Source organism: Pongo pygmaeus, chromosome 1 (assembly GCF_028885625.2).
Source record: "Pongo pygmaeus isolate AG05252 chromosome 1, NHGRI_mPonPyg2-v2.0_pri, whole genome shotgun sequence".
Taxonomy (NCBI): domain Eukaryota; kingdom Metazoa; phylum Chordata; class Mammalia; order Primates; family Hominidae; genus Pongo; species Pongo pygmaeus.
In genome coordinates this window covers 861896-871646 of record NC_072373.2, presented here as the reverse complement: position 1 = coordinate 871646, position 9751 = coordinate 861896, and the positions used below count along the sequence as shown (strand labels likewise).

The 9751-nt window shown below is 37.3% G+C and overlaps 1 protein-coding gene across 4 annotated transcripts in view; it reads left to right on the top strand.

The window, feature by feature from the left end:
• LOC129033190 (olfactory receptor 2L13) overlaps positions 1 to 9751 on the top strand; it is a 161339-nt gene that overhangs the window by 132877 nt on the left and 18711 nt on the right. The window lies entirely within an intron of this gene.

Sequence of the window (9751 nt, the reverse complement as noted above, 5' to 3'; positions counted from 1 at the left end):
ATTTTACAGCATGCAGTATCTATTAGCATTTCATACCACACTGTGTGCATTTAGAAATTTCTTATGTATTAAATTAGCAAAGTTTGATTTATGGAAAGGGGCATGAGAATTCTTTCTATTTTGAAGGATGAGTATCCTTCTCATCACAACAAGCTGTGGTTCAATAGTGAAATAATTGAGTAGAGTGAAGGAGTGAATGACATGCCATCCACAAATATGCTGAGTCAGCATATTTATTAGTTTGAGCTGAAAACATTTGAGAAATTTTGGTTAACATTGGAGAAAAAGGTTATCTTACCTGTCTTTTCAGCATGCAGCAAGTTCTAAAGATTCTTCCAGGAACCTCTGGTACATTCTGATACTCTTCCAGTACCCTCTCTGTATCGAAATAGAAAATAGCCCTTCACCAGAGCCTGACAGCTGGAGGAATGCAGTGGACCTGAATAAATAAACTACCAGAATTAACCCTTATTTTTCACTATCTTTACACCCCCATATACCTCCTTGTGACTCCCTTGGAATGTATGGCTTCGAGCCAGTTTCTCTTTTTTCTGTAATTTTTTCTGCAATTTATCATTCTTTTTCTAAAATTATAAAAACATCTTACTTTGAACATTTATTTGGACTTCACATTCTTGTGAAGATTCCCATGTACATGTAAAATGAATAAAACTTATATGCTTTCCCCTCGTTAATATGTCTTGTATCAATTTGTTTCCTAGACCTTGGCAAAAAGCTCATAGAGGATATAAAGTGAGTGAGGTGGAGGTGATCCCTCATGTTTCTGTAGAAGTAATAATTGGCTTCCTTTTGTAAGATTTACCTCAACCCCACTACTAACTTTTTTTAACTTGCCTTTAAAATCTGGAGAATAAATAGACAATTATTTTACAGATGAAATATCTTAGAAATTGAATACTTATTCAGTACTTATAGCATTTTAGGAGAATACAAAGATGAATACAAGAATCACACATGTTGGATTGAGGTCAATTTGACATTTGGGACTTAATCTCAGCTATTTTGTCTCACTGCCACAAATTCAATCATATGATCCTTTTAATTTTATCTGCTAAATAGTTTAAAATACATTTGCCTTCCTCAATCCCTCTATTCACTGCCCTTACTTTTGATAGGGTTTTCCCTGTCTAAGGAAACTTAAAATTTCACAGAAATTTTGTCTTTTCCACAAGTAGTGTGTTATTTACCTTCAGTATCCTCTATGCATTCTATAATTGTAAGCTGTCTGGTGAAGCTAGCAGTGCCAATTAGGTAGTTGCAAAGATATTTCCTTGGTGCTAAAACTTAACTAGTGAAGATAGCTACCAGGGATCAGATGCTAAATACTGATTCTATAGACTTTATTAAAAGTAAACGAATACAAGTACCTACAATTTGCAGGAAAAAGCGTTAACTCCAGGAGAAGAAGAAGGGCTTAATGTCAGGGAGCAGTCATTGGCTATGTGACACTGATTTAAAGTGCAAGAAGTAATTCAGCAGGGCTACTAATTTTATCACAAGTTAGAGTTAATTTCCTGATTAAACATCTTGTAAGTTTTGAATGGTTTATCCCTATTTGCCCTATAAATTTTACCTTTTCAATGTGCAGTTTTACCAACATAAAGTGTATTGAAAATCTCAGTATCATATTATAGCAGAACTGTCTACTTTTACATATTATCAACTAAAACACCTTTTCAGCCCCCTAATAAACTGATTTGTTAGAAATATAGTTATACTGTATCTTCACAGGTAGTTTTAATTGGCTTCCTCTGAATTGCTGAGTTTAATTGTTCCTAGATAGTTGCATGTTTTTAAAAAATCCAGGAAAAACTCCTAAGTATAATAAAAATATTTGGTGTAATTATTTGCTCATATTATTCTTTTTCTAGATTAATTTTCTTTAATATCTAAATAATATGAGGGCTGGCAGCCAAGATGGCTGAATAGGAACAGCTCCGGTCTAGAGCTCCCAGCGTGAGCAACACAGAAGACGAGTGATTCCTGTATTTCCATCTGAGGTACCGGGTTCATCTCACTAGGGAGTGCCAGACAGTGGGCACAGGACAGTGGGTGCAGCGCACTGTGCATGAGCCGAAGCAGGGCAAGGCATTGCCTCACTCAGGAAGCGCAAGGGGTCAGGGAGTTCCCTTTCCTAGTCAAAGAAAGGGGTGACAGACGGCACTTGGAAAATCGGGTCACTCCCACCCTAATACTGTGCTTTTCCGATGGGCTTAAAAAATGACGCACCAGGAGATTGTATCCCGCGCTTGGCTCGGAGGGTCCTACGCCCACGGAGTCTCACTGATTGCTAGCACAGCAGTCTGAGATCAAACTGCAAGGCGGCAGCAAGGCTGGGGGAGAGGCGCCCACCATTGCCCAGGCTTGCTTAGGTAAACAAAGCAGCGAGGAAGCTGGAACTGGGTGGAGCCCACCACAGCTCAAGGAGGCCTGCCTGCCTCTGTAGGCTCCATCTCTGGGGGCAGGGCACAGACAAACAAAAAGACAGCAGTAACCTCTGCAGACTTAAATGTCCCTGTCTGACAGCTTTGAAGAGAGCAGTGGTTCTCCCAGCACGCAGCTGGAGATCTGAGAACGGGCAGACTGCCTCCTCAAGTGGGTCCCTGACCCCTGACCCCCGAGCAGCCTAACTGGGAGGCACCCCCCAGCAGGGGCAGACTGACACCTCACACAGCCGGGTACTCCTCTGAGACAAAACTTCCAGAGGAACGATCAGACAGCAGCATTCGCGGTTCACGAAAATCCGCTGTTCTGCAGCCACCGCTGCTGATACCCAGGCAAACAGGGTCTGGAGTGGACCTCTAGCAAACTCCAACAGACCTGCAGCTGAGGGTCCTGTCTGTTAGAAGGAAAACTAACAAACAGAAAGGACATCCACACCAAAAACCCATCTGTACATCACCATCATCAAAGACCAAAAGTAGATAAAACCACAAAGATGGGGAAAAAACAGAGCAGAAAAACTGGAAACTCTAAAAACAGAGCACCTCTCCTCCTCCAAAGGAACGCAGTTCCTCACCAGCAACAGAACAAAGTTGGACAGAGAATGACTTTGACGAGTTGAGAGAAGAAGGTTTCAGACGATCAAACTACTCCAAGCTACAGGAGGAAATTCAAACCAAAGGCAAAGAAGTTAAAAACTTTGAAAAAAGTTTAGAAGAATGTATAACTAGAATAACCAATACAGAGAAGTGCTTAAAGGACCTGATGGAGCTGAAAGCCAAGGCTCAAGAACTACGTGAAGAATGCAGAAGCCTCGGGAGCCCTGAGGAATCGCCACACTGACTTCCACAATGATTGAACTAGTTTACAGTCCCACCAACAGTGTAAAAGTGTTCCTATTTCTCCACATCCTCTCCAGCACCTGTTGTTTCCTGACTTTTTAATGATTGCCATTCTAACTGGTGTGAGATGGTATCTCATTGTGGTTTTGATTTGCATTTCTCTGATGGCCAGTGATGGTGAGCATTTTTTCATGTGTTTTTTGGCTGCATAAATGTCTTCTTCTGAGAAGTGTCTGTTCATGTCCTTTGCCCACTTTTTGATGGGGTTGTTTGTTTTTTTCTTGTAAATTTGTTTGAGTTCATTGTAGATTCTGGATATTAGCCCTTTGTTAGATGAGTAGGTTGCGAAAATTTTCTCCCATTCTGTAGGTTGCCTGTTCACTCTGATGGTAGTTTCTTTTGCTGTGCAGAAGCTCTTTAGTTTAATTAGATCCCATTTGTCAATTTTGGCTTTTGTTGCCATTGCTTTTGGTGTTTTAGACATGAAGTCCTTGCCCATGCCTATGTCCTGAATGGTAATGCCTAGGTTTTCTTCTAGGGTTTTTAAGGTTTTAGGTCTAACGTTTAAGTCTTTAATCCATCTTGAATTAATTTTTGTATAAGGTGTAAGGAAGGGATCCAGTTTCAGCTTTCTACATATGGCTAGCCAGTTTTCCCAGCACCATTTATTAAATAGGGAATCTTTTACCTATTGCTTGTTTTTGTCAGGTTTGTCAAAGATCAGATGGTTGTAGATGTATGGCATTATTTCTGAGACCTCTATTCTGTTCCATTGGTCTATAAATCTGTTTTGGTACCAGTACCATGCTGCTTTGGTTACTGTAGATTTGTAGTATAATTTGAAGTCAGGTAGCGTGATGCCTCCAGCTTTGTTCTTTTGGCTTAGGATTGTCTTGGCAATGTGGGCTCTTTTTTGGTTCCATATGAACTTTAAAGTAGTTTTTTCCAGTTCTGTGAAGAAAGTCATTGGTACCTTGATAGGGATGGTATTGAATGTATAAATAACTTTGGGCAGTTTGGCCATTTTCATGGTATTGATTCTTCCTATCCATGAGCATGGAATATTCTTCCACTTGTTTTTGTCCTCTTTTATTTTGTTGAGCAGTGGTTTGTAGTTCTCCTTGAAAAGGTCCTTCATATCCCTTGTAAATTGGATTCCTAGGTATTTGATTCTCTTTGTAGCAGTTGTGAATGGGAGTTCACTCATGATTTGGCTCTCTGTCTCTTAATGGTGTATAGGAATGCTTGTGATTTTTGCACATTGATTTTGTATCCTGAGACTTTGCTGAAGTTGCTTATCAGCTTAAGGAGATTTTGGGCTGTGATGATCGGGTTTACTAAATATACATTCATGTCATCTGCAAACAGGGACAATTTGACGTCCTCATTTCCTAATTGCATACCCTTTATTTCTTTCTCTTGCCTAATTGCCCTGGCCAGAATTTCCAGTGCTATGTTGAATAGGAGTGGTGAGAGAGGGCATCCTTGTCTTGTGCCAGTTGTCAAAGGGAATGCTTCCAATTTTGCCCATTCAATATGATATTGGCTGTGGGTTTGTCATAAATTGCTCTTATTATTTTGAGGTACGTCCCATCAATACCTAGTTTATTGAGAGTTTTTAGCATGAAGCACTGTTGAATTTTGTCAAAAGCCTTTTCTGCATCTATTGAGATAATCATGTGGTTTTTGTCATTGGTTCTGTTCATATGATAAATTACATTTATTGATTTGTGCATGTTGAACCAGCCTTGCATCCCAGGGATGAAGCCAACTTGATTGTGGTGGATAAGCTTTTTGATGTGCTGCTGCATTCGGTTTGCCAGTATTTTATTGAGGATTTTCGCATCGATGTTCATCAGGGATATTGGTCTAAAATTCTCTTTTTTTGTTGTGTCTCTGCCAGGCTTTGGTATCAGGATGATGTTGGCCTCATAAAACGAGTTAGGGAGGATTCCCTCTTTTTCTATTGATTGGAATAGTTTCAGAAGGAATGGTACCAGCTCCTCTTTGTACCTCTGGTAGAATTCGGCTGTGAATCCGTCTGGTCCTGGACTTTTTTTGGTTGGTAGGCTATTAATTATTGCCTCAATTTCAAAGCCTGTTATTGGTCTATTCAGAAATTCACCTTCTTTCTGGTTTAATCTTGAGAGAGTGTATGTGTCCAGGAATTTATCCATTTGACGTAGAAGAAAATCTTTATGACTTGGGGTTAGGCAAATAATTATTGGGTAATGACAGCAAAGACATGATCCTTTAAGAAAAACTGTCTAAGTAGGACTTCTTGAAAATTAAAAACTTTTGTTCTGTTAAAGGGAGATTAGGAGAAAATATTTACAAATCACAGCTCTGTCAAAGGACTTGTGTAGAGAATATGCAGTTAACTATATATTTATCAGTACATAGAAACTAAATCCAATCAGACTATGAGCAAAAGAGTTAAACAGACAACTCACGAATTAAATACATATGTCAATATATGAAAATCACAAATGTGACAAAGGCCTGTTCTCTAGAATGTATAAAAAACACTAAAAGTCAACAGTGAAAATAAATGATAAAAGACATTAGGAGGCATCTTATCAAATAGGATAAACACCTAAATAAGCAAAACAAACAAAAACACTAAAATGATTTCCAATATATTTTTATAATGAAAATTAAATCTGTGATAAAATAAACTACACACTTGTCAGAATAAAATTATTGGTAATGCCAAGTGCTAAATAAGATGCAATGCAACTGGGTATTTCAAAAATTGCTAGTAGGAATAAAAAGTGGTACAGCTGGCTGGGCGCAGTGCCTCACACCTGTAATCCCAGCATTTTGGGAGGCTGAGGCGGGTGGATCACGAGGTCAGGAGATCAAAATCATCCTCGGCAATATGATGAAACCCCATGTCTACCAAAAATACAAAAGTTAGCTGGGCGTGTTGATGTAGTCCCAGCTACTCGGGAGGCTGAGGCAGGAGAATCGCTTGAAACCAGGAGGCAGAAGTTGCAGTGAACTGAGATCGCGCCATTGTATTCCAGCCTGGCAACAGAGCGAGACTCCATCACACACACACACATACACACACACACACAAACTAAGTACAGCTGTTTTGGAAAATAAAAGGGGCAGTATTTTATGCAGTTAAATATGTATTTATTATACCACACAAGGATGGCAATGATTCGTTTTACAACCGAATGTTCCTGGATCGTTATCCTAGAGAAATAAAAACTTGCAGTCATTCAAAAACCTGTACATGAAGGTCCATAGCTATGGACCTTCACTTGTAATAGCAAAATCTGTAAACAACACAAATGTTCTTCAATACAAATGCATAAACAAACTTTGGTACAATTAGACACTAGAATGCTATTCAGAAATTAAAAAGAACAAATTATTGACACATATGATAACTTGGATAGAGCTCAAGGGCATTGTACTTTGTAAAAAAAAGAAAAGTTAATCTCTAAAGTTTACATAATGTATGTTTTATATCTATATCTGTATCTATGCAATGAAATTATAGTGATGTAGAACAGATCACTGGTCTCCAGACGTTAGGAGGTTTGGGGAGAGGGTGTGACTGACTATTGAGGAATAACAAGAGGAAGTTTCTCTGTGGTAATAAAACAGCTCTGTATCCTGATTGGGGCGAAGGTTACATAAATCTACACATGTGATAAAAATTTCATAGAATTTTACAAACACACACACACAATACATATAACAACTGGTGAAATTTGAATGAGTTAATAGTATTCTACCAAAATGAATTTCCTGGGTTTGATAATGTATATGGTTATATAACATAGTAACATTGGGACAAGCTGGGTGAAGGGTATACAGAAATTTTCTGTACTTTTTTTAGTGTCCTAAAACTTAACACACAAATAACGGCAACAAAAATTCAACGCAAACATTGTAATAATAAAGCAAAAAAAGTTATCTTTAAGTTATGATTTTTCCCTAAATTGAGCTAAATACTTACTGCAATCTGAATTTAAAAATTTCAGCATTTTTTGTGTGTGAAATTGCAAGCAGAGTCTAAAATTTCTACAGGAATGAAAAGAATCAAAAACAGGAAAACTTGAAAACAAAAAGAAAGAAAAAGAACAAGATAGGATGATTATTCTACCTAATATGAAAATGTTTTATAAGGCTACAGAAATTAATATAATGTGGTATCTGTTCAGTAACAGAAATATAGACAAAGGGTAAAAAATAGCCAGTCTATTAATTGCCCCACATAGATACATAATTAATAACAATACCTAATCTGTCACTGAGGCCTTTTCAATAAATGATGCTGGGTCAGTTTGTAATGATCCTACAACATATATGCAAAAACTAATTGGAAAACAATTACAACTTTAGCATAGTAGACTATCTTTATGACTTGGATTAGGCCAAGATTTCTTAAAGAAGACCAAAAGAAAAACCACAAAATAAAAGATTGATGAATTTATCTTCGTGCAACTAAAACTTTCTGCTCATGAAACAGCTCCATTATGAATAAAGATGCAAGCCACACGTTGGAAGATATTGGGCAAAATATTGATATCCAACATCCACAAGGAATTCTTAACAAATCAGCAAGAAGAGTCAGCTCTCCCTCCCCACCAATGTTAGAATAGTGATTTCCTTTGTGAAGGTATCAACTTGGAAGAGACAAAAGGAAGACATAAAGGGAACTAGATGATCTTTGTTGTAGTTACACAGATACATATGTTTTTTTTTACATGTGTAAAAAAATTATCAAGCTGTACAATTAAGATTTGCATTAACTGGATTAAATAAATCTGTATTAATGTAAATAAATTGCACTTTGAAGATGAATTCTTTTTTTCATTGCATTAGGTATTTATTTTAATTTATTAGAATTATACTTTAAGTTCTGGGGTACATGAGCAGAACGTGCAGGTTTGTTACATAGGAATACACGTGACATAGTGGTTTGCTGCACCCATCAACTCATCATCTACATTAGGTATTTCTCCTAATGCTGTCCCTCCCCTAAACCTGCACCTCAAAGAGGCCCCAGTGTGTAATGTTCCCCTCCCTGTGTCCATGTGTTCTCATTGTTCAACTTCCACTTATGAATGAGAACATGCAGTGTTTGGTTTTCTGTTCCTGTGTTAGTTTCCTGAGAATGATGGTTTCCAGCTTCATCCATGTCCCTGCAAAGGACATGAACTCATCCTTTCTAATGACTGTATAGTATTTGTGGTGTATATGGGGCACATTTTCTTTAGTCAGTCTATCACTGATGGGCATTTGTGTTGGATTCAAGTCTTTGCTATTGGGAATAACTGCAATAAACATACGTGTTCATGTGTCTTTATAGTAGAATGGTTTCTAATCCTTTGGGTATATACCCGGGAATGGGATTGCTGGGTCAAATGGTATTTCTGGTCCTAGATCCTTGAGGAATCACCACACTGTCTTCCACACTGGTTGAACTAGTTTACACTCCCAACAACAGTGTTTGTTTCTGGGTGCTAGAGCTTCGTATATTCAAAGTAACTCCTCATTCGAAATTTTGTTTCTACCATTCATGGGCTTGTATAATCTGTCTCTATCAGGTACTCCTTCTTTAACTTAGAGATTCATGAGAACCATATCAGCTCATTTTTAAACACACATTGGGAAATCACTAAAAGCTTCCAGGGACAACGTATCTTCAATATAAGTGTCTGAAAGCTAACCCACCATTTTGAAGATTTTGAAGATTTTCTATGCAAACCTTTATTAAGAAATTAAGAGTAGAAACATCTGCAAACTGAAAATGCAATAAGAAATGAACATATAATTTCTAAAATTATTTAAAATTTTTATTTTATATTTAATTTCATTGTGGTCAGATAACAAGTCTGAAATACCACTTCTTTGAAACATATTTCTATTTTTATAGGTATTTTGTGCATTTTTATTAATGTCTTACATTTGCTTGGAGATAAAGTTCATTCTGTTTTTGTTGTTGTCGTCGTTGCTTTAGCTTTCTCCTGTATATTAGGCTTAATTTTCTGGTTAGAATTTTTTATTCTTCCAAAATTTTATAGGCCTCATTTACCATTTTTTAGCTCAATATGTTTTAAAATAATTTCTCTGATGGTGAATGAACCTGGTATGAGTAATGAAATTTCCACGACGACATGTACTTGTGTAATTTTCATTCATTCTAAAAGAAGATTTTTTAGATGGTATAAATGACAGAATTTATGCAGTTGTGTTCCTTTCTCACCCTAACACTGGGTAAGGAGATAATTAAAAAAAGTAGCAAGCTTTTAGTCTTAAACAAATGACGCTCTCTCCTGTCATCCTCAACTCTTCCAAGGAGACAAGTGTTTACTGAATAACCTTCTCTTGAGACATGGGCTCAGGATTTACATGCACTGGTTAAGGTACTATCTTAAATATATTACTGCTTTGGAAACTGAAGCTCTAGATGAAGCAGG